Source organism: Rhipicephalus microplus, chromosome 3 (assembly GCF_043290135.1).
Source record: "Rhipicephalus microplus isolate Deutch F79 chromosome 3, USDA_Rmic, whole genome shotgun sequence".
Lineage (NCBI taxonomy): Eukaryota > Metazoa > Arthropoda > Arachnida > Ixodida > Ixodidae > Rhipicephalus > Rhipicephalus microplus.
The window spans coordinates 279,282,719-279,309,477 of record NC_134702.1 but is presented as its reverse complement, the minus strand read 5'-3'; positions in this window follow the sequence as shown (position 1 = coordinate 279,309,477).

Genomic DNA, 26,759 nt, shown 5'->3' with positions numbered 1-26,759 from the left:
TTACGAAAGTGCATTGAACGAGCGGCTCCAGGATTTTTTCGATAAGTACACTGTTATAAATAATGCGCAATTTGGCTTCCAAAAAATAAGTCTGCAGAGCTTGCATTACTTCAAATAAAAGATCACATAATAGGGAATTTTGAGAAAAAATATATACGGTTGGTCTATTCATAGATCTGCGCAAAGTGTTTGATACCGTATGTCATGACATCTTCTTGCATAAATTAAGCTCATGTGGTATACGAGGTATTGTACACGACCTATTGAAAAGCTATTTAGCAAATCGACACCAATTTGTGAGCATAAATAACGTGCAATCAGACTACGTCGTGGTCGAGAAAGGAGTGCCGCAGGGATACATTCTGGGTCCCCTCCTATTTATAATTTATATCAATGATCTTTGCCACATTCCAGATTGCCCCAAACTAGTAATGTACGCAGACAACACAAATATTTTTTTCGAGGGTTCTTCACTTGTCGACCTTGAAGAGAACATGAATGTTTTTTTAATCGACTCTCGTCATGGTTAAAACCTAATAAGTTGTGCTTAAACGCAAATAAGACCAAGTACATTCTGTTTGCGCCCGTGAATAAACCAAGAAATTTTAATATGACTATTACCTACCAGGGACACATATTGGAACAAGTTAACAGCCAAAAGTTCCTAGGTGTCTGGTTTCAAGAAGACCTATCTTGGAATGAGCACATAGCAATGTTAAAGTCAGAACTAAGTAAAAGTATTGGCTGCTTATACAGGTTAAATTCTCTCATACCACTGTGGCTAAAAAACATCCTCTCTTCTACTCACGACTTTCTTACTGCGCTCTTGTGTGGGGGACTACAACACTAACGAACTATTCTAAATTGGTTATTCTACAAAAGAGGGTTCTGAGAATCTTTGAAGACTTTTGTGGCCCTATACGTGACTTGCGGACAGAACCGCTATTTTCGAAATATCGCATGCTCAAAGCAAGCCAGATTTACTATTTCAAGTTATTTCAGTACTTAAAACGCAATGGATTCTATCAATCCCTGAATCCTCGTGGTTCTCTGTACGATTTTCGTACTTACGCTAGAAGAACTCTGAAGACTCGAACAATCTACGGACGACAACACTCATCTTTTTAGATACCCATGTTTTTAAACAAAATCGACAGCCTCCTAGATATAAATTGTACAGTTTCGAAGCATATGATCAGGATGGTACTGATTGAGAGCATCATTGAATTTTCTTGACTATCGTTCTATGTGTCCTCTTTGCCTAAGTTGTATCTGATGCTTTTTATGCGTGTGTTCTTTTCCTGTGCTTCCCTGTGTATATTGTTATTTTTTGTAAATCTCTTGCAATAGCGATGAGAAATCGCAACTTATATCCATTGGTATTTAAAACATTAAGATGGTTATGTATATTTCTGTTTACCATAAATAACATTTTATTACTGTTGTAAGTGTTACAGTATTTGCACAAGTACCTTATGTATTTTTGTATATTTTTGTATTTTTTCTGTATCCTGCAAAATTCTTATGTCAGTCTGTCTGCCTCACTGTATTTGGAGCAAAGGCCCTTTGTCAGGCTTTCAGCCTTTTGCCTTCGCTCCATTTTCTGTACTGGCGCAGAAAGAAACAAATAAAGAAAGAAAGAAAGAAGACCTGTGCGGAACGAAAGTTGCGGCGTAAATAGCCTAACATGCAGTTAGCGCTGTTAATTAAATTCTCAACATGCAAAGACCAGGTTAGATTATCAAAAATATTGACACCTAAGTACCGATATGATGTAACGTTTTCGAGCGGCGTGTTATTTAGATAGTAAGCAGAAGAAGAAAGCGTGAACTGCAAAACATGCAAAACCTTGCATTTAGTAGTGCTAAGTTCCATTTGCCACTTCAAGCACCAATCGGATATGGCAGCGATATCATTTTGCAATATGTTAGTATCATTAACATCCTTTATTTCGCGAGAAATAACACAGTCATCAGCAAATAGGTGGACCTTAGAGGAAACACAATATAGCAAATCATTAATATAAATAAGAAAAAGAAGAGGACCAAGAACGGAACCTTGGGGCACACCAGATAAAATGGGACTAAGTGAAGATTCATGGTCATTGCACGTTACAAACTGTGAACGGTTAAGAAGAAACTCCTGTAACCAGGCGAAAAGATTCTGATCAAGGTTTAGTTTGCTAAGCTTGAAAAGTAGTAGTTTATGGCTTACCTTATTGAAAGCTTTAGGGAAGTCTAGAAAAATGCAACAATCGGCACGTGAACGACGATAAAAAATGACATGAAGTTGATGGGTAAAGGTTAGCAACTGTGTCTCACATGAAAATGTTTTGCGAAAACCATGTTATGCACACGAAAAAATGAGTTACAATCAAGAAACCTTGCAAGATGAGAAAATAATACATGTTCTAGAATTTTACACGGGACACTTGTCAATGAGATGGAGCGATAATTATAAGGAGACTATTTGCTTCCAGATTTGTGCAGAGCGTTCACCTTCACGACCTTCCAGTCGGATGGTAATTCATGAGTATCCCGTGACTATTGATAAAGTTTAGACAATATTATTGATGAGTAAGTGAGAGTGCTTTTCAAAAACTTTGTAGTGATTAGATCGCATCCGGGACTACAAGAAGGTGTCAATGATTCAATTATTTTAGCAATGCCAGTTGAATCAATCATAATGGGATCCATTGGTAAATAGTTAGAGGAGGCTTCTCTGGGCAATTGAAAATCAAAAGGTGCGACAAAGTTCTGGTTGAAAATGTCATTTAACAAATGAGAACACTCGGCATCAGGGACAACATAACCACTACAATCAACTAGGCGAATAGAATTATCTTTAGTAGGTCTGACAACATGCCAAAATTTCTCTGGGTCAGTGATGAGCATGGAAGGTAAAGTGTGCTGAAGGAAATTAAATTTAGCACTTTTTAGTGTGCTTATACGGGAGTTAGCAGCTTTAGATGAAGTAATTTAATTTTCGGAGAGAAACCGCTTCATTGCCCAATAGAGCCATTTTTTGCGATTGGACAGTCTCTAAAGGGTAATGTTAAACCATGGCACGTTAAGGTTTGAAGACAACTTGCGTAAAGGAATGTATTTGCTTATCAGTTCAGGAATTTTTGATTTGAACAAATTTCAATTTACATCGATCGTGCGGTTATCGAATTTGTTCAAGAAAAGGCTAAGAAATCTGTACAGTTCGTTGTTAATGGCATCGAAGTTAGCTTTATTGCAATCACGATTCAGCTTAGTGATATGAGCCGATTTCGATACCGTAATGTTAATATCTAACGAAAGTAGCAGATGGTCACCTATGCCAGGTAGGTAAGAAACCATAACACAAGCTCCGGATGAGTAGTTAGAAAAATATCAAGAGTATTAGCTCTTTTATTAGTAATTCTTGTTGGTTGAGTTACCATCTACGACAAAGAAAACTTGAACAAAGATCAAGAAATTCTTTGCCCTCGGAAGAATAAGTGAGAGATAAAGGAGGGTCATGAGACCAGCATATACTCGGGAAATTGAAATCGCCTGAGAGCAAAATAGGTGCGGATGGGTGTTGCGTAAAGACATGGTGAAGTGCATCATGTAGCTCGGATACAAAGCTAGACGGATAGGAGGGCGGGCGGTAACACACACCAAATACAAATTTGCGGAAGCCAATCTTTACGCATGACCACACGGTTTCTAGTTCACTTTGAAAATGAATAGCAGTGGATGATTTAGAGTTCTTAATTGCAAGCATGACATCCCCCCCCCCCTTAGCGTTGGGTACGATTAGTGGTGTTCAAACTATGGGGGTGAATACAGTATTCAGCGGAATAATCCTTGGTGCATGATAGTGACATGGCGGCCTAAGGGTCAAGCTGCACATGCTTTGACACGCTGGCGGTGTGATTGCCAGTGATAGACACCCCCAGACCCAAGAATGGCGAAATTTGGCGCAATATAAGAGGATTTTGTCAAGTACGTGTAAATTCAATTCTCTGAACTCTGAAAGAAGGATATATATGTACTAGTATCTGTATGTACAGGAAAGTGAATGAAGGAACAAAATGTTAAAAAAAAGTCCCATCACATAAAACAACACAAAATTCCTCCTCACCCAGTATATCTCCTCGTGGGGCATCAGTGAGCAAGGCCAAGGAACAACAGTCGAGGCCACTGCAGGCATCACTGGGATCCAGGTACAAAAGAAGATTTCGCACGTGACACACATGCATGCATGCATCCCGCACAGTATCTGGCTCTGCAGAGGGACAAACCATGTGCCGCTTCATTGAGCGACACTAACAGTACAGCCACTGCTCTCAGCTAATAACAGTACGCAGTTTGTTCACCAACACCTACACACCAGTACTTTTTTTTACCTTTCACTCATCAAAAGATTAGAAAACCAAATTAATATGCCTGCAACAAATACTGTGCATTAACAGTTGTGCTTCCGGCAGCGATGATTTCATGACATTGCTTCACGAAATCTCGGAGGAATGCATGCCGATGCAGCACGTAAAATGCGTTTTCGAGCTACTCCTGCAGCAATAGCCCCTGTGTGAATGATGTAGAAACAGACAAGCACCACATCTGATGGCTTCTAAAAGAAAGGCAGCTGAAAGCACTAAGGTTCTTGGAAGACAGCCCTGCGGAAGGGTCAAAACACTTTGCTGCAGTACGACAAAGCTATGTAAAGAAGCATAACAAGAGTTCAAAGGAGCCCCGGGGTACATGGGAGTTATGGAAGGGAGGTTTAGCAGCTTCAATTTCTCATTTTGTTCTTTCTCTTCAACCCCTTCAGGTTCCATTACCTTTCGGCACGGACGCCCAACAGCCAAAATTGATTGTTATACCGAGAATATGGCATGCGGGCAGTGCTGTAAGCAGGTTTATTTCCCCATGAAAACATACGGAAGTTGTCAATAAAGCAGCTTCTCATTGTTACAACAGATATATGGTTAAACTTGGCATTTTTATAAGCGGGTTTGACAGTAATACAATTTTATGTGGCACAGGGTAATTTACACTGTTGCTTCTCATCAATCGGTGAAATATGTAGCATAATGACACACCATTTTCGAGGGGTTGGTTGGTTGGTTGGTTCCTCAACACCTTGGCGCAACCCACCTAGGGGGATAGGCCATAAATGGGACGGTGCCTTGCTTTTTAAATTAATTCACTTCTTGAAAGAGAGGGTTGGATTAATTAGGTAATGTAGGTAAAAATAAAAAAGTGTTAAATTTCTAGGAAAAAAACCTTGAAAAGAAAACATATAAACATACAAAAAATTATATATAAAACAACTGAAGTTACTTATATTGAGCATTCCATTCTTTTAGATTCTCGTAAGAAATTTGTAACAGCGATAAAAACGCTCCTGTGGCTGAATCGAAATGCGACTGCGCCAAATGAAAGAATCACCGGAAGTGTCAAGTTTAAGCCCAACTTTCGTAGGGGTTCTTCTAGTAGATTTTCCCTTTAAGTTTTGAATTTTCGGCATGATAAAAAGTAGTGCTCCAAAGATTCCCTCTCATTACAATAAAGGCACAAAGGTGACTGTGCCCGACCCGACCTGTGAAGGTAAAAGTTCAATGAGGGGACTCGACAACGCAGCCTGGTAATCACTATTTCTTCCTTTCTTGATGAACACCACTTGTTCTTCCAAGGGAACTTTAGCTCTGGGAAGTCTGATGCAAACAAAGGGTATTTTTCAAAGTTATTGGCCGTTGTGAGTTTTTCAAAGCGTGCTGCTGTGATATAATCCGAAGTAGGCAAAATAGGTAAAACAGGACAATCAAGAGAAGATACAGCTAGTGCATCTGCATGCTCATTCAGAGCTAAACCTCTATAGCCTGGTACCGAAACTAGTCGGACGAGTCGCACATGTGTAGGAATGAGCGAGTAGAAAGCTTCTAAGGTACGCGAAAAAGTTGGTGAGCTTAAGGCAGTACAGACCGAGAGACAGTCTGTTAGAACAATCACCACTGATAGATCTTGCGGCACTTTACGCAATGCAAGGACTATTGCCAGTAGTTCAGCTTGGTAAATAGGTGTAAAGTCGGGTAATCGAATTGAGAAAGCTCAATCTAGAGAGGATAATACGATTCCTACGCCAGCCTTCTCTTCATAAACCGAAGCATCAGTCGCTATCACAATGGATGTTTCTAGATTGGCCAAATGATCTTCCAAAATGCCATTTATATATTGATATGGTAAGTTTTTTGCATTCTTGGGATATATATCGTCAAATTCTATCCTAATTGCATCTACAGTGTTGAGCACAAGTGTTTCCCAAAGGTTAACTCTTAAGGGCTCCAAAAGTTTCTGAGTAAATATTACTTGAGGACACCTTAATTTAGGCCATTAGTGGTTGAAGAATGAGGTCTGCTGGTTAATGAACGCATACTGGGCCCTCCGCTGAGGTGATGCATATATTTTAAGGAATGTACGTACTGTTGGAATATGAAATCTTTTGATAAGAGAAGGCAGGCGGGATTCTTCGTATAGGATATTGTTGGCAACATATTTGGGTAGCCCCAGGCATAAGCGTAAAGATTCACGTTCTAGCAGAATCAGTGGTCGAACTTTGTAGGCCGGAGCGCCAGAAAACAAAACACAGCCGAATTCTAATATCGGTCGAATGTACATGCAATATATCATAACGAGCACGTCTCTACGCAAACCGGCACGATAATTACTGAGCCTGCGCAGCATCACTCCGGTACGTGCTCCTTTAGCAGCCATGTTTTCTATGTGGGGACTCCAGTTAAGTGTTTCGGTGTAGCTTACCCCCCAGTACCTAACTGACTCGACCTGAGGTATGGCATCCTGTCGGTACATTAGTGAAATTTGCACTGGGGCATTTTGTGCGAAAACTATGATTGTACTTTTGTTTGTATTGAGGCATAGGTTGATATCCTCCAGCCACGTTTACAGACTATTCATGTATGTCTGCAGAATCAGGTACAGTGTGTGAATGTCCGCCGACGCAGCAAAAAATGCAATATCATCGGCATACACATAGACCTGTGCATCTTGCTGTATGAGAATGGTACATAGTAGTGCATTAAATAATAAGGGCGATAGTACTGACCCTTGCGGCATACCTCTCGTTTGCCTGTATATCGAAGAGTTGACACCAGATTGCGAGCAGTAAAATTCTATTTCACCTAAGAAAGCATGGATCCAGGCCACAAAGTATTGAGGCAGTCCTAAATTCTGAAGTGAATCTAGCAGTTTAACATGCTCCACGCTATCATAGGCTTTTGTGATATCTAAGGTTACCAAAGCGGAGTATTGTTTCTGATATCGAGCAAGTTGAATTCTGCTTTCGAGATCCACGTGCGCATACCAAATGGAGCAACCACGCCTGAGTCAAATCTGACATGAGCTCAGTGTCAGTTTTTCTGACATCCATCGATCTATACGTCTATATAAAATTTTTTGAACAAGTCTTACAAGGTTCGATTTAAGTGAAATGGGTCTGATATTATCTAAGGTAAGCCCAGCGCCTTGCTTTTTTAATAATGGAATCACTTTTGTCATTCTCCAAGTGAGTGATTAATAATTTTGAGTAGGCCAAGTGGGTATATTTTATGTACTGATTTTATCACCGATGTCATCATGCCATCAGGACCAGGAGCCGAATGGGGTAGTGTTCTGACTACGTTAGCTAATTCTGCAGGCGTAACCTCTTCGAAATCTTCAGCCCTTTGGGGAGACAGGACTTGGTATGAGAGGCGCCCCGCCGTGGTGGTCTAGTGGCTAAGGTACTCGGCTGCTGACCCCCAGGTCGCGGGTTCGATTCCCGGCTGCGGCGGCTGCATTTCTAATGGAGGCGGAAATGTTGTAAGCCCGTGTACTCAGATTCGAGTGCATGTTAAAGAACCCCAGGTGGTCAAAATTTCCGGAGCCCTCCACTACGGCGTCTCTTATAATCAAATGGTGGTTTTGGGACGTTAAACCTCACAAATCAATCAAACTTGGTATGAGAGAAGTGTCGTAAAGCGACTTCCTAGGCCCTGAGCTATATCTTCTAGAAGGGCCTTCAGTTCAACTGATGATGATACTACAGATTCTATATTTATTTGTACCGGAAGAACTTTCTTAGTTCTCAGAAAGCGAAAAAGTGATTTTCTATTGACCGGCTTTGACAGGAACTCACATCGGTCGTTGTTAAATTTGTCCTTCGCATTAGCGATGGTTCTCCTAAAAATAGCGGCCACATACTTATAATCACTCCAGTTCCTGGGACACTGGTCGAAGATTAATTTTTTCATGCAGCTTTTCTTAGTCTATAAGCGCGCGAACAGCCCGCATTCCCCCAAGGGTTCGTAGACGGTTTAGAGCTTTCAATGGTGAATTTGGATTTATTTAACGACTCTTTTAAAATGTCGCTAATTCTGATGGCGTCTAGTTCTGCATCATTTATTTGTTTATTCATACTGCAATCCCTATTACAGAGATTTTAGCAGGGTGGTTACAGATATAATTTACACAATGTTGGCAATCAAGAATGCATAAACCAAACAAACAAACAAAAATAGAACAGCATGATGTGAACAATCAGGTCAAATTTGCTGCAAACAACTTTAAGGACGGCTCCATCACTTGGTTATTAGTTAGTCCATTCCACTGAGTTGCTGTACGAGGAAAAAAGGAATATTTGAAGCAGTTATTTCGGGACCGGAAAGGGGTTATTGTAAGTTGATGCCTTTGGCGGGTGGCGTACCCAGAAGAAAAGGAAATGATATTGGAAAGATCAAGCTTATAATGCCGTTTAATTATTTGGTAAAGAAATTGTTGTCGTATTAAACGATTTCTTTCGGTAACTGAAGGCTCAGTGGCACGATGTAGGAGTTCAGTTATAGAGGTGCGTCCAAAACTATTAAAGATAAAGCGGACTGCCTTCTTCTGCACGTTTTCCAACTTAGTTATGTTAGCTTTAGTGAAGGGGTCCCAAACAATCACTCCATATTTTAACACTGGGCGAATGATAGTCCTGTACGCTAGAGTACGCACCGTGGAATCAGAATGTTTTAGAGCTCTTCGAAGGAAGAATAGTTTTCGGTTAGCGTTTGTAATTACGGAGTCAATATGTTTAGTCCAGCTAAGGTCATTGGTAATCCAAATGCCAAGATACTTAATGTTAGTTACCTCAGAAAGGGTGAAACTTGCGGTGGAATAATTAAATAGTAAGGGTTTTTTTTGTGAGTTATTTGCATAAATACTGTTTTATTGAAGGTAATTGACATCTGCCATAAATCACACCACTTCACAATGTTATAAAAGGCACTATTCAGAATGATTTGATCGGTTACATTGAATATTTCAGAATATATGACACAGTCATCTGCATACAACTTGATTTTTACAGGAACTTCATTCACAATATTGTTACGGGTAACAATATTGTCATTGTTACCCGTAACAATGACAATGACAATTCTGTCAGGATCGTGTCGATGGTCGTGACATTATTAAAAACCAGCAGGTTGAAGGCATCGTCAGCAATCCCTTTGAGGACATGGTTAACTTTTTCGTCTTCTGACATGCGCTGATCGACCTTGCTACAAAGCGCCAAGACGTCAAGAATGTATGACACGTACGATTCAGTAGACGTCTGGGCGCGAGTGGCGAGAGTCTTCTTGGCTGCGAGTTGACGACCAGATGAATCGCCGAAAAGATCACGGATCTTCGATTTGAAAAGATCCCAACTTGTGATTTCGGCTTCGTTGGTTTCGAACCATGTCCGCGGCGTGCCGTCGAGGTAGAACACAACATTGGCCAGCATGAGCGTCGGATCCCAGCGGTGGGTAGCACTGACTCGCTCGTACCGGTGCAGCCAGGAGTCAACGTCGATGGTGCCGTCAGCGGAGAAAGTTCCAGGATCCCGCAGGGGTGGCAGGGTGACGTAGGTTGTTGACTCGGATCGAGAGACCGGTGGGGATGAGGCACTGGCAGTTGAAGTAGCCGAAGAGTCCCCGGTGTTGCGACCGCTGCGCGTCTCCATCGAGGTACGGGAGTCGTCCACCTCCACCAATAATGTTACGGGTAACGTATTTAATAGGTTAAATACGATGCACTGTGCTCGGCGAACAAGATGGCGACAGTTCATCAACAACCAGCCACCAACGTCGTCTTTCTCTTTCTTCCAGACAGGCTGTGCCGGCGGTTGCGTATCATAATCATCGATAAAAATTAAAAACAAAAGGGATCCAAGAACCGTACCCTGTGGGACGCCAGAGTCAACGGTTGCCTCTTCAGAATAGAATTCGTTAAAAACAACAAATTGTTTACGGTTTATAGGGTAGTCTGCTATCCATTTTATTAGGCGCGGATTTTTAAGTGTTTCACTAATTTAAAAAGTAATTTCTTGTGTGAAACTTTGTCAAACGCTTTTGAAAAGTCCATAAAAATGGCGTCAGTTTGTGTCCCATTGTTAATTGAAGTTGCGAAATCGTGAATTGTCTCGATAAGTTGCGTACAGGTTGAATAGCCTTTTCTGAATCCGTGCTGGTGTTTTGTTAAGATATTATGCTTACTAAGAAACTCCGAGATATGCGTATGTATTATGTGTTCTAAAAGCTTAGAGGTAGTTGACGTTAACGAAATAGGACGATAATTTGAGATAAGTTGCTTTTTACCCGACTTATAAAGAGGCTTGACTCTAGCAGCCCTCCAATCATCTGGTACTCGACCTTCGTGTAGCGATTTTGAAAATAAAACATACAGATATTTGGCGATCCACTCGGCATAACGCTTTAAAAATGCGTTTGGAATGCTATCCGGTCCGGGTGTCTTTTTAACATTGAGTTTAAGTAGCATATTTAGAATGCCGTGCTCACTAATAACAACGTCAGGTATAGGTGGATAATCTGCATCGAATTAAGGAAGACCATTATTGTCAATGGTGAAAACCGATTTGAATTGTTGATTAAAGGCATTCGAAATAACCTTGCTATCATGCACATCAACTCCATCAACTACAAAAACATTACATTCAGTAGATGTAAGCTTAATGCTCCGCCAAAATCTCTCAGGACACGTTTTAATGAAGTTTGGTAATGATTCAACATAATACAGCTGTTTGTCAATATGGATTTGGTGTTTTAGTTTAGTTGCGATTTCTGAAATCTCTTCGTTTATAACAGCGATATTCCCAAGACTACGACGCTTTTTTAATCGTTCTAGCTTCCTTTTGAGATGCAACGTGTCCCAAGAAATCCAGGGGTTCCTTTCTTTCTTCTTTTTAACAACACATGGAACTAAGCGATCAATACATTCATTCACCAAATCTTTAAATGAGTCCCAGTGGCCTTGCACATCAGCAGTACTGTTTAAAAACGAGTCGAAGTTGAGGGAGAGGAGATCTATAATTGATGTATCGTCAGCTCGCAAAAAATTTCGAAAACATGACGTTTTTTGTTTCCGTGCCATAAAGCCATTTGCCAGGGTAAATAGTACAGCACTGTGGTCAGAAATACCAGGAACCACTTCACAGGTGGCCGAAGACTTAATACATTCACTAACAAAAAAGAGATCTAGTACTGACTTCGAAATTCCCTGCACCCTAGTGAAATCGTGAACAACTTGTAACAAATCAAAAGTAAAAGCAACGTCGAGCATTGCTTCTCCTATGATATCGTTATGCTTAGTAGTGGAAAGAGAGGTCCAATCTATATCTGGTAGGTTGAAATCTCCTGATAAAATTATCCGAGCTCCTGACTTTGCATGAGTGCACAGATATTTTTTTAATTCATTGATGACTTCAATGGACGTGTCGGGGGTTTGTATATGGAAGCTACAATATATTGAATATTATTGTGGTACATTTTGCAGAATAAGCCTTCCACTTGAGAAATATCTGCCATCCTAATTACTTTGAGACATTTCTTAAATACAACTGAAACGCCTCCTCCCTTATTTTCGCGATCTTTTCTTAGCACACTATAACCAGGTGGAATTATTTCACTATCAAATATTGTACTATGCAACCATGTTTCTGTAAGTGTTATTAAGTCTGGATCATGAGTAAGAAGCAATAATTCTAATTTAGTTGCTTTGTTTACCACACTTCGGCAATTTACATTTAGGATTCTTAATGGTTCAGGTACAGGATCACGACGTCAGTTTTCCTTGTTCTTTTGAAGTTTAAAGCGCGATTTTTCGGTTTCATTCCAACCATACAGGGTGTCATCAATGCTCAATTTGTCGTATATTAGCTTAACCTTTGCGCCATTTCTCTTTTCTTCAGCCGCGCTCTTCCACAAATTTCTTCGTACTTCCCGTACCCTGCTAGAGAAGTTCTCAGAAATAGACATCGTAGTTCCCTTTAGCTTAAATGCGTTCGTTAATACAGAAGTCTTTTCCCGATAATCTAGAAATTTTATGACTACTGGACGTGGCTTATTCCCAACCTTACGGCCAAGCCTATGGCATCTTTCAATGGCGGATGTCGTTACCTCAAGGTTTTTCTGAAAACATTCTGTTACTTCATTCAGTAGTTCCTCGTTAGATTCTCTGGCAGGTTCTTCTATTCCATATATAATTAGGTTATTTCGGCGGGATCTGTTTTCGAGATCGTCAACTTTCGATACAAGCATACAAATCTGTTCATCTCGTTTTGACATAGCAATCTCGATACCTTGTACTTTACTTGTCAGGGTAGCTAAAGCAGATAACTGTGCTTCAACCCCTTCTATGCGCTGGGTTAAATCAGAAATTGTTTTCTCGATACCAAGTTGAGAGCACTTTATGGCGTCAAGCGAGGCAGTAATTTGTGCCTGACCATTTAACAGTTCTGACAACATCTGCTCTGTAGGACCTGGGTTTGCCTCTACATCCCCGCATCTCAACATATCTAGCGGCACAGAACAAACAGCAGAAATTAAACCCCTTAAACGTAGTGGGCAGGGCAGCAGCACCAGAAATGGGTCATCACTACGAAAACACTGAACGCATGAATAATTGCAAACCTGCAGCACGAAGCGAAAAGGGTTGAGCATCATGCCAGGAATGCTGCTGCCAAGCCCACTGGTGAAGTCCCGTTCCGCTGGCGCTCTTATAGCCGGCGATTCTCCCACGTGAGGTGACGTCACCGAAGATAGCAACCATGTTGAGACATTGGAGTGCAGCAGACACAATCCATCCAGGGCGAAGTTATCACCCTCCAAAGATGACACGAAGCCAAAGGCCACGAGTCTGTGCGCATGCGTCGTCTGCGAAGCGTAGTAGTGCGGCCACGAAGAGGTTCCTAGCAGAACGGTGACAGCCTGCAGCACGAAGCGAAAAGGGTTGAGCATCATGCCAGGAATGCTGCTGCCAAGCCCACTCTTTCATTCGTTTGGTTAGGTAAAGCGCCTCGTAAGGATTTCTCGAATGTATTAAAGTTTACATGTGTTACGGAAGATCTATTCTTGGAGGTTGTTGGACATACCACTTCGAACAATATTGGCATATGGTCACTACTTGTTCCCGAGTTAATCGCAGACCATGATAAGATGGAGAGGTTAGCGTTAGAAAAAGTTAGATCGAGTACCGAGGAGTACTGATTACACATAAAAGTAGGAGTTTTTGTGTTTATGCATATAAACTAGTTATTCTTCACCCAATCCCATAAACGTTTGCCATTCAGATCAGTTTTAAAACCCCAAGAAATATGATGAGAATTGAAGTCACCTACTAATACAATATCTCTTTGGCAATAGTGAACTGCAGTACCTAGGACGGGAGATTTTAGAACACCCGCAGGAAAATAAGCATTAATAAAGGAGAATGGGAGGGACCCAGGAATAGTAATGCTTATTGCTAAAATCTCGCTTTCTGAAGCCAATCACTGATAAATAATTTTAGCTCTATGGCCTATTTTAGATGAGATAAATATTGCCAAATCTCCACCCCGAGTTGGGCGGTCTAGACGAAATGTGTGGTAATTTTAATCCTAAAATACTTATTTTCTGCAAGCCAAGTTTCTTGTAAAGCAACAATATCAGGGAAATGATTATCGCAAAGTTGAAGTAAGTCTCTAGCTGCTGAAAAAATGGAGCGGCAATTCCACTGTAGTACTTTTAAATTCCCTATTTTGGAGAGATACCAGCAGCACTCACTGCTTTCTCTAAGATGCTATCCTTTAAAAAATCCTTTTTTGATGGGTTTTCCTTCTGATATCTCTTATTTCTTGATTTAGGACTAATTGAGGGCCGTTGTCCCTCAGGAGAAGCACGTCGTTTCATATTTCTTGAGTCAGAGTCCATTTGTTCTGGTTGTGAGACATGAGAATCGGAGACCGAGCTCCAATCTAAATGCTGTACAAGAGGCATAATTTTTCTATGGCCAGTGTTCGGCGTGTCTGGCTTCGACTTCGAAGGGCCTGGTTCCGATGGAATATCAGTAACCTTAACTGGTGAAGGTAGAGAAGGGGGCACGGTAGGTTGGTTACCCCCATGCAATATTTGATTCAACTGAGTGCTCACTATTTGTGCCAATGACTCCATTAGGCTCACGAATAGAGATTCCATAACTTTTGTCATGACCTTTTCCACAGTTGATGTTATTGAATATGGTAACGACGACTCAAGCATCTGGTTTGCCCGGTTGGCAACGGAGGCATAGCCACGTGAGTGCTCAGAAAGAATAGATCGGGCTTCACGCCGGGAGCATCGTTGTTGTTCGATGATTTCTGGAAGTTGCAACTCACATGACCTGATGGGGCAGCTTCAATCGTCAGCCGCGTGATTTCCTTTGCATAGACAACATCTCACCTCTTGGGTTGAACATTTGTCGGGTTTATGTTGGTAAGTACATGTGTGACACCTAACATCCGATCGACATTCCTTGATGGTTTGCCCATACCTCCAGCATTTTTTGCACTGCAGTGGACAAGGGGATAGTGCATATACACGATAAATTAATGGCCATGCCTTAATTTCAGTCGGTCGAGCCGTGCCGGCAAAAGTCACGATCACTGATTCTGTGGGGACCTTTTTGTTCTCAACGTTTCGCGAGCATCGAAACACAGAGACTGCTCCTGCGGCCGTAAACATTTCAAGTATTTCGGGTGGTGTAAGGCTCAAGTCCACTCCTCGAACCAGCCCCTTCACACAGGCCAAATGGTACGAAACAGCTCACCGGATTTGAGGCAAACGTTGTGCATTTTAGAATATCTGTGATGCAGGCCTGGTCCGGCGAGCAGCACAGGATGCCTCCACGCCCAAATTGACGCACCTCAGTAATCATTTGGTAATAATCGGAAATCTTCCGGAGTTCTTCCTGAATTAGTTTCGGGTTTTTCATGCGAATAGACTTGCCGTTGGTTGGAACCAAGGCCACAGGAACGCTCTTCAGACCACTGCGCAAAAATAGATCGATTGGCAAATCACTGTTAAGAAGGGAAGCCGACCAGGCAGAATATGCCTGTCCGGGAGAGGAAAGAGACATCAGGTTGATAGGCTTAACAGCACCGCTCGATTCGGCCGCTCCCCCACAGGAGGAAGCACGAAGGTGCCCTTGAAGTAGCAGCGGGGGTAGATCCCAAATTGAAACTGGACGCTGAGGCCTCAGGAAGCACCGGTGGAAGCACAGTTCGTGGCTCGTCAGCACGAGACTTGGTTAGTAGATGCTTGATAGACCATGTCTCCAAGCTTCTCTCTGGCCGAAGGCTGGCTTCTTTTGAGGGGGACAATCCAAAAAGATCCACAAACTCTACCTTTCCTAAAATAACAGTGGAACTGTTCAATTCACACGTAACCAGCATTGGGCTCAGACAAGAGATAGGTGACACATTACTGCAGTAGTAGCATACGTTTTCGCCATAGATGGTTTTCAAATGCAAAGTATCTCTCTGTGTAGTGCAGCCACTTTCAGCCGCCCTCTATGTGTCTCTGCATATACACCCCTCTATGTATCTATCTTGCCACCTACGTCTAGATGCTCTCGTGATCACCTCCTTAACTTGGGGCAAACCAAAATCATTGTGCAAGGGTACGATCATTTGATGAATATGAAATGCTTGTGCGAATAGTGGATTTCAGATTCGAAGTGAATATTTCGAATCGAATTCGAGTGGTATGTATCACATATAAAAACAAAATGAGAATATTTATCATCAGTATTTTTTTTAAACTGGAATAAGGGCTCTATGCAAATGCCTGTTTTTTCATTCACAGGAAGTCGAAACAATTTTGAATAGTAGTGAGATTTGAGTTTCAATGGGATGTAAGTAAAATGTGTAGCATTTTAAAATTTATTATAGTTAGAGCAAACAAGTTGTCATAACAAGCTTCTAAGCCTAATAAAATTATGAATGGATTTGGGGGTAATACGTTCATGTAAAGGGGCCCTGCAACACTTTTTCAAGTAGCCAAAAAATGAATTCACTAAAAACGTTTTTGCCTCACAAATTCACCGGCAACAAAATTTTTTTCGAATACATCCAGTGCGAGCGGAGGTTTAAAAATTTGTCACACACTGCAATCGCATTCTTTCTACTCTCGTCTTGACGGAAGAACTGGACTCGAGAAGGAAGGGACGGCACGAGAAAAGAAACTACGTGAAATGAGCCACGTGACCTTGAGTACTTTTTGTCGCTTTTTTTTTATTTCACGGCCTACGTACGCGTGGAGAAATGGCGGCCTCCCGCAACGGCCCCAGTAATGACCAAGCGCACCATTCTTAAAACATCCAATGGCTGTTACAAGTGATTTTTGAGCTTGTAGTATGATTCGCTGAAAGAAGGGAGCAATTTTTAGCTGACTTTGAGAATTTATTGTGAATTGCAGGCCGCGTGCTTCGCTCTAATATTTGGCTCGCGTGTTCTCGGTAGCCTCGACTACCGATCGGCACCGTTTTCCGACCATGCTCAATAAGTGTTGAAGGGCCCCTTTAAGTTTGAAGGGAGGCTTCGCGGCAAAGCAGATTCTTCTAAACACGTGCTTTCATGGCTTAGCAGTCCTACATTGCAGTGAAACCACCTCTACAAACGGTTACAGCAGATTAATATTAACTTGTGCGTTCATAGCAAACACTTGGAAATTTTCAATGTAAGGAAGAATATGGACACATGCAAAAGCACATTGCCATCGCCAGGCTCGCTCGACTGTTGCTTCCCTGGCTACGCTTTTACTACTACTGCTGCTGCTATCTTCCCGGTCGCTGTGAACCTCAATAAACCCCCGTAACAAGGCGGGAGAGGTGCTGTGGCGAGGTGCGAGACTGGTTTGCGTCGTTGGCAGGTTGAGGCATGAGCGGACGTATTTGCAGAAGAAGCTGTACATTCCGCGCCAATAATAGCGTAGGCGAAGGTACGTGTACGTCTTGAACACGCCACCGTGGCCACACTGAGGGTCATTGTGGATAGCGGAGCAGAGATTGCGACGAAGATGGCGGGGCACGACCAATAGCTATGTGCGGCCATCGTTGTGGTAGTTACGGCGGTATAAAAGACTATCGCGGATAGCGTAATGCTGCACTTGGCGGCGTAGCGCTTGTGGAGCCGGGGTGGCCAGGGGGCTTGACAAAAAGTTTAGAATTGTGGCGATCCAAGGGTCATTTCGTTGCTCGGAGGCCATGTCCAAGATGTTGAGTGGCGAAATATCGTGATTGTGACTAGATGCGCTGGCGTCTGAAATGAGCGGTAAGCGTGACAGGGCGTCAGCATCAGAGTGTTGTTGGCTAGAACAATATAAGACCCAGATGCCGTATTCCTTGAGTCGGAGGGCCCACCGAGCAAGGCGACCTGACAGGTTCTTGAGGTTTGACAACCAACACAGAGCGTGGTGGTCTGTTACGACGTCAAAAGGACGACCATAAAAATAGGGGCGAAACTTCTGTAGAGCCCATGTGATGGCCAGGCACTCTTTTTCGGTTACCGTGTAATTGGTCTCAGGTTTTGTGAGTGCACGACTGGCATATGCAACCACGTATTTGGCGTTGGCATCGTCACGTTGTGCGAGCACAGCACCAAGGCCGACACCATAGCTTCAGTATGAATTTCTGTGCGTGCGCTCGGAGCGAAGTGACGCAAAATTGGTGGAGACGTAAGCAGGCGTCGAAGTGTCGTAAATGCATTGTCACAAGCTTCTGACCAGGTAGATAGTTCGTTGTCGCCTTGGAGGAGTGCATTGAGAGGTGCGATGACAGTAGCGAACTTATGAACGAAGCGCCAAAAATATGAGCACAGGCCAATAAAGGTGCACAGTACTTTCAGGTTATTAGCCTTCGGGAACTCGGATACGGCTCGAAGTTTAGCAGGATCGGGAAGAATTCCTTCTTTGGAGATGACGTGGCCTAGTATAGTTAGTTTTCTAGCGGCGAGTAAGCACTTTTTCAAGTTAAGCTGGAGACCGGCATCTTTGACACATGTCAAAACTTGATGCAACCGTTGTAGATGGGTAGGGAAATCTGGCGCAAAGACGACAATATCATCCAAATAGCAGAGGCAAGTGTGCCACTTCATGCCGCGTAAGATGCCGTCCATCATGCGTTCAAAGGTGGCGGGCGCGTTACAGAGACCAAATGACAACAGTGAATTCGTTTAATTCATCTGGTGCAACAAACGCGGTTTTTGAGCGGTCAGTCTCAGCCATGGGCACTTGCCAGTAGCCAGAGCGGAGATTCAAGGAAGAATAGAACTCCGCTCCTTGCAAGCAGTCGAGTCTGTCATCAATTCGTGGCAACGGGTACACATCCTTGCGGGTAATCTTGTTAAGCTGGCGATAATCGACGCAAATCGTATTGTGCCATTTTTCTTCCGAACAAGGACGACAGGTGATGCCCAAGGACTGTTGGGAGGTTGAATGACACCGCGTTTAAGCTTGTCATTCACCTGGTCATCGATAAGGCGCCTCTCACTAGCCGATACTCGGTAAGGACGCTGACGAATGGGTGCGTGGCTTCCGGTGTCGATAGTATGTGAAACAGTCGTTGAGCGGCCGAGTGCTCTTGCTTGGCAGTCGAAAGACGAAGAGAAATCGTCGAGCAAGAGAACAAGTTGGTCTCGTTGTGTCGTCGTAAGGTCGCTTGCTATAGCTGGTGTGAAAGATCGTGGTAGTGACCGAGGAGTTGATGTTTCGAGGGTGGCTATATTAGTGGGGTCGTCCATGGTCTCGAATATCGAAGAGGACGCCAGCGGCTCGGCTTTGCCGAGGGTTTTCCAGCGTCGCAAAGGGATTGGCTCGGGCGATGGATTGGTGATGTACATCACAGGGGTGCCTGAATGGAACTCGAGAACGGCAAATGTCAATGGCAGTGATCGGTGGTGAACTTGAACTGCAGACGGTGCGAAAAGCACAGAGCCGCCGTCTTCAGAGTCGCAAGAGATGAAGACAAGAACAGTAGACTGGGCAGCCAGAATGATGTCGTCACAAACTGGGATTTTGCGACATGTGTCCTAGTCATCTATGACATCTGTCAAAAATGGGAACAACTCGAGTTCAGCGCGGGCGAAATTGGTGATCGCACGATGTGTAGAGAGGAAATCCCACCCCAATATGACGTTGTGAGAACAAGATGGCAGCACAATGAATTCGACCACATAAAGAACATCCCGGATGACGACACGGGCTGTGCAGGCACCGGATGGCTCGACGTGCTACGCGTTGGCTGTACGAAGGGATTGTCCAGAAAGAGGCATTGTGACTTTTCCGATAAGGCGGCAAATGCGGGCATCAATCGCTGAAAAAGCAGCGCCGGTGTCAACAAGGGCTAGCGTCCATATTCCTTCTATAGCGACTTCAATAACGTTTCTGGGAGAAATTTGAGGCCTTGTGCATTTCGCTGGAACCGCAGTTCTCGCCTCCTGAACTGCGCCACTTAGTTTTCCTGGCGCATAGGGCTCCGCCGTCGGTGCATGGGGGAAAGGGAGTGGCGGCGAGGAGAAGGCGAGCGGCGAGAGGAGAGTGAGGTCCGGGAGGTAGGATCAGATTCGTAGTCGTCTGAATAACTCCGGCGGGGTTGACATGGCGCATACATGGCCCATCGTAGACGCACACTGTTAGAGTTAGGTGGTGCATGAAAGCAACAGTAACGGGCCACATGTCCAACTAGACCACAATTTAAACAAATGGGACGGTTGTCCGGCGTTCGCCAAGGGTCGTCGGCTCGTGCGTACTGTACGATTGGGCGGGCGGGCGGCGGTACTGGCGGGCGAATAGGCGGACTACGAGGGCCGTAACCTTGCATCACAGGCCTGGTAGCGACTGCGGCGTACATCAGGGGAGCAGCAATCGGAGCCTGATGGAGCGAAGGCGAGACCTCTTCGGCGACCTGGTCCCTGATGATGTTTTGGAGAGGGGGTGCCAACGGGGAATTCGACTGGTCGTGAACAAGCGGCATCAGCGAAAGCTGGCTAGCGACCTCTTCACGAACGAAATCCTTAGTCTGTAGCAGCAGCGATGAGTTGTCAGGAGCAACAGTCATCCCGACATAGAAGTCGCCTGTGGATGACAGCGGCGCGTGGCTGTGCCTTGTTTGCGCCGCTCATCAAAACTTTGGCAAAGACTGACAAGTTCAGACACCGTGAACGGGTTCTTTGCCAGCAGCATCTGAAAGGCGTCGTCTTCAATCCCTTTCAAAATGTGCCTGATTTTGTCGGCATTGGCCATTGCGACATCAACGCGGTTACGCAGGTCGACAACGTCTTCAATGTAGCTGGTCAATGTTTCACCATTCTGCTGCGCGCAGCCACGCAACCGTTGCTCGGCTCGAACCTTGTGAACAGCGGGGCGCCCGAATACTTCCGTCACGTGCGTTTTGAAAGCAGCCCACGTCAGGAAGTCGCGTTGGTGGTTTCGATGCCGCACGCTGGCCACGCCACTCAAATAAAATAAGCTGAGCTTCGCAGCGTCATCCCAGCGGTGGATCACGCTTACCCGTTCGTATTCGGTGAGCCAGTCTTCAGCATCCTCATCTTCTGTACCGCTGAAGATTGGTGGGTCGCGTTGACTCGATGGGCCAGGGCAGACCAATGTGGGCACTTGGACAGCAGGCTGTTGCTGCGGTTGATTTGGTGCTTCATCCAGCATTGAAAAGGTTTGCTTGAGTTTCCGGCTGCGAAGTTCCAGGCTGATACGACCCAGCAGCTGCACCACTTGTTACGGGTGTTTATTGAGGTTCACAGTGACTGGGAAGATAACAGCAGCAGCAGACAAAGCGTAGCCAGGGAACGAACAGTGTCGCATGTGTCCATCTTCTTCCTCACAATATCAATAATTTAAATTCGAATCGAAGTGAATTCCAATACTCTACTATTCACAGGAATATTCTAAGCATTCAAATATTTGCACAAGCTTAAAAAACGGCCTGCTGGTCATGACACGATTAATATTACAATCCTGTTGCATACGTCGTTTAACACTTTCTGCCAAACAGTGCCACATACCCACAGGCGGGTATGTGCCACAGGTGACTGACGGTAATTCTCTACTCAAATTAGCGAGAACACACACGGGTAATTTTATAAAAATAAATATAATGAAAGAAAAAATGGGGGTGTGTAAACATTTCAAACGTCAAGTATTTTATGAACAGTGTTCGCTATTTGATTCGCTATGAAATGTTTACTATTCGAACTTCTCGAAGACAAATACAGTCAACATCAAATTAACAGTTGGCCTTTCAAACTGTTTATTAGTGTCAGCCCAGCACACTCTAGAATTGCGGCAAAGCTGCCTATCAGGCTCTTTTGCAGTCGCAACTGTATTGAATCAAGATAACACTGGTCCCAACATTGAGGTAGGAAAGATAGGGGCGCAATTATTGCTGTTTAAGACCCCAAATTTGGGCAACACTTGGGTGGTGCCAAATACTGTACATAAATACAATTCGTTCTCCGTATTGCCTCTCTTTTCATCAATTTCGTCACAAGAAACACTTTCAAAATAAGCCCCAGGGAGGCTCGGCCTATCCAACTACTTTGGATGCCTAGTATCACCTGTAGGCACCTTGCAAACAGGGAAGCAGGCTTCCAAAACAAAACTGTCTATTAGCAAAAATGCAAAGTGAGATAGGATCAACATACATGACTTCTCGGTCATTATAAGAATGTACTTAGGAATCATGTCCAACTTTTTTTTAAAATTCCGTTTCAAGGTATTTGGAAAATATTTTGAAACATTGTATTGCATTTGCACACATGCTTCAATACTGAAATTAACTTCGCAATTTAGGTTTTGCTATTCACATAGCTAAAAAAGCATGTGCTTTCAATGCTAAGGTACTGAGGAATAAAAAAGTTGTAAATAACTTTTGCCAACAAACCTCTGCGCTTGTAGAACGTCGATCCTTTTAAGAGAAACATCCAAATGCCTCTTGATGTAGTACCTTTGTAGACAACCTTCAAAGCATAGTTTGCAACTGCAACTGTTCGTCACCAGCCAATAAAAAAAATTCCGCCATATCCACGAAGGGAATGATGATGAGTGGGCGAAGCTCCGGAGGTAAACCTGGTAAACCATGAATCCTCTGTACATTTTGACCACTCGATTTTATTACATCGCTCCCCCTAGCATACGTCGCCGCAGTAAATCGAACGATTGCCTTCAACCAATGACACGCGCCATATGTGACATCATTCCTATTTTATAAGATCTCGCGTCTTTCATCAACTACAAGTACCACTTTCTAGTTTATAACATCTTGCATCTTTTCATCATCAGCTACAAGTACCACCATCTAGTAAACACTACAAGAACTAAACGAGAGGTGGCTACATACAGGAGACGGTACCGCTATCTAGTGAACACTGCAAGAACTAAACTAGAGGTGGCTACATACAGGGGACGGTACCACCATCTAGTGAACACTGCAAGAACTAAACTAGAGGTGGCTACATACAGGCTACAGGGGACGCACAGCCCACGCCCTAAGGAGCTTCGCCCCTAAAACATTTTTATATGTCAGGTTCTCGCCCTCAGACAATCTGTGCCTCATTCCAAGCCTCTCCCTCGACAACACTTGTGCAACGAAGACTCCACGAAGATGCTCGTGCAATGAAGACTCCACGAAGACGCCCAAGTGCTGCAATCAGCATCTGTTGCTCATCGCTGGACAATTGTTGATGGCAGCACAGATGCACACAGTGACTTGATGTAAACCCAGGCAACACTCGGCTTCACATCGACACTGCAGTAGCTCGAAGCATAGAGTATGTTGAAGTCAATAGGTGCACTCTCGTCTTCAATGTGTACTCAACAGCCGGTTCATTATCGCTGTCTGCCATACTTCTTCGGAACTGGCCATCAGAGGATCGCCAACCAGTTACGTACACTGCTCGTGCACAGACAGAAACAGAACGAAGGCCAGCCCATACTGAACACTTTAAAATTCACCTCCTTCAGCATCACTTCAAGATCAAGGACGCCAAAAAAACAACTGACTACCGCACAGGCACTCTCACGCTACCTAATGCTCTCTATTCACCAGCAACTGCAGTTGTCCAAAAGGTAGAGCTGTATGTCCAACACGCATTCTGTGCTATCCCCCCACGTGTGTAAGAATTTAGCAGGACTTTACTTTTGAAACTTTATTTGCGGGTCAATGACTTTCGTGCTCATGAAGATGCAGATACTGCGATCAAAGGTGTCCTCGAAAGGAGCGTCTGCGGGTGAGCATGGCTCAGTTTTGCGCTTCTCTTGCTGAAGGCCTTCTTAGAAGGCGATGCTTACTGATACCCGCTTCTATGCGGAAGCACACCGTGTGCCTTTTCCCTGATGGGCACCTGGGATTGAAGAATAGCCGCCGTCACTTTCTCCTCCTCAACAATAAATCCTGCACAAAATAAAAAGAGTAGAACCGAGCTTCAGTCTTTGAAAGTAGCTTTGGGAGCAGAAATTATGCGGTTTTGGAGCAGCTTTGTAGCAGTAAAAAGCGAGTTTTAGAGCAGCTCTGGAGCAACAAAAGGTGAGTTTTGGAGCTCGAAATCGAAATTTAGTTTTGAAGCAGATTTCTCGAGCCACAGCACTGTTAATTCAAATTTTTGCTTTTTCGTTAACACATAACATGTCAGTGGGTTTTACTAGGCGCTGATCAAGCTACCAGACTTACTCGAAATTCATATATAATAAAGCTTGTATTAAAAGTGAAAGTGCAGCAATTAAAAAAAAACACGAACAGCGTTTCGGACAGCTACTAGAACTCAAAGGAAGAAAAAATTAGTGTTAAAATGTTGCAATGCACAAAATGTGATTAAAACACCACATACAACATGAACAGCAACTCAAGACTAGACATGAGCTACTTTATAATAAAACTCGTCTTCATGCTAAAGCCATGAGGCTCTATAAAATTAAATGTAAAAAACTTGAAGAACATTGAAATGCCACTACTGACATGAGAACCACGAGTAAATTTAGATGCACTCGCCGCGGCATTGTTAGGCAATTAAATGAATTTTTTTATTACGATAGAAATTATATGGAAACTCAATGGTTCTCGCCGTCGCCACCACGCTTCGCATAAACTACAAGCTGGTACCATTCCCCGCACACCGTACGTTTGACCCGCACTTTAAATTGCACTAGCTGGAGTGATGAGCGCTGCTCAAGCCGAGATTAATGGAGACAGCCAATCTTTGTCCCTCAGAGGGCACACGCTTTATCATCCCTTCACGTATTGGAACTGCCGTCGAATGCTCAAGCAAGGAGACACAGCACCCGTCTTGAACGAGCATGGAAAGAAGCTGGGGAAAAAAGGATTGCTCAAGCAGCAGCCGTGAGCTTTGATTCTGATGAAGAGTGAGGTTACGATAGCTGGCGCATGCAATATCAGCAAGCATCATCGCACATTGGCTCGTAAACCGTTCTATGTGGTGCGGTCTTAACGGGAATGGATTGCGTGATAAGAGCATTTCTCCCTGGAGTGGACGTACTTATTTTATTAAACCAGCATTTTGTAAGGTTGTGAGTGTCGTGATGTCAGATTCAAGAGAGTTAGCTGTCAGCCTTCGTGTCACCATAGGGTCGTGAAGTGGACGAAGGCAGCAGTCGTTGTTTTCATGAGTGAACTTTTTATTTGGGCTAACCTGTGCCAGAAAAATGAAACGTCACTCAACAAGCTATACACTCTGCTGACTGATATCACCGACATAGAGCGTCGCCTTCGATAATCTGCCACCAAATAAAGTGCGGCGGCATTTATACTTGTGCTATTGAAGATTCCAGCATTATTGCTAGCCTCCATGTAAGTTCCAGAACAAGCTGTAGTCTACCCATCGTGTGCGTAATCTCATCGGACGGTTCTAAGATTATCTAGAAAGTCCCAAGTCATTTGGGCGTGGTTTGCCCAAAGCAGCGTTACACGCGTAATGATAAGGAAGGAGTGTGTGCGGCATCACTATTACAACATTACAAACTGTTGCTGTTCAGTCATCAGTGAGACTGATTTTTAATTTTTCTTTCAGTTTATATGGCAAAAAGCTCACCCCGCCGTCGCCGAGCAACCACCAAGCACAGCACGCGCTCGGTGGTTGTCTCAGCATTAGTGCGGCAAGTTTTTTGTATAGTTTGTAAAACACTTTCGCTGGTAAAACATACATAGAGTCGCATAGTGAGGTATGCACACAATGCCACCTTAACAAGAATCATGAATTGTTTTCACGTGGTGCAAGGCTCACGCATTATCCGAAATACGATGCTTGATATGAATGCGGAATTTTATATAGACATGATTACGCTCTTTGTGTAGCACACACGTGAACTCGGTCATTGATAGAGCTCTCAACTAAATTTGAAGTTGCATGTGCGAATTTCCGTTTAGGTGCGGCTTGGCGCAGCACATCAGATTGGCGCAGCATGGGACAATCGGCGCAGCAATTCTGCTCCTGGAGATGCACTCACATCACCAAGGGAAAAGAAAGCTCACAAAAAAACAGTGGTAGCTGTTACAGCTATTCACCAGTTAAACAGTGGCATTTCACACCATTCAGAATAGTTAGACAGAAGTGGCAGGTGCATACATGGTACAATTGCTACTTGAGAGCAGAGTGGGACGTCGTCACTAAGGCATACCTTTACCAGGTTTTCTTAGCCGATGACAGAAAAAGCACTTGCAACGATTTTCACTGAAGCCAAGTGTAGAGTTCACTGCTATATGGTGTTGGTTAGTGGCACCCCCATCTAACAGTGAAGGGTTTGTGTGAAGTTGGATCGAGGACCATTGTCGCTTTGGTTGAGCAGCAGCTGACTGTGTTGCTGCACTGCAGATTCCTCTGGAACTAGGGCTATGGCTTGGTTGCCATATACGAGAACTAACAATACTTCAGTATGAAGCTCTAAGTCTTGGTTAAAGTTGAGAGCTGTTGTCTTTGTGCCTCACTTATGATTATCAGGAAAAAGTGATGAAAGACTATTTAGACACAAATTCTAACCTCTAATGTGTGACACCGCGTACAGTCATCAATCAAGTCAATGACAATGCTCAAGTAAAAGTACAAATCTCCACAACGCCTACAGAGGCGTAGACACTACCAGGGAATGACCACATATACCCATATAGTGAAGGGGGGGGGGTTACCGTCACTGTAGCTCAGAAGATAGACCATCGGACACGTTATTTGAAGGTCGATGCATTTGCTGAAAAATGATGTATTTGCTGAATTGCAATGAGAATCCTGTACTCCTGCCATGACCGTCTCTGTCAGCGAAAAATACCTATCAAAAAGTGTTTATACTTGCATTTGTTTTTGCGAACTGCCTGATTTTTTCAACGTTCTCGTGATATTTTGAAGGTCCGGGAAATCGGACATCACTGTATTATCCTCATTTT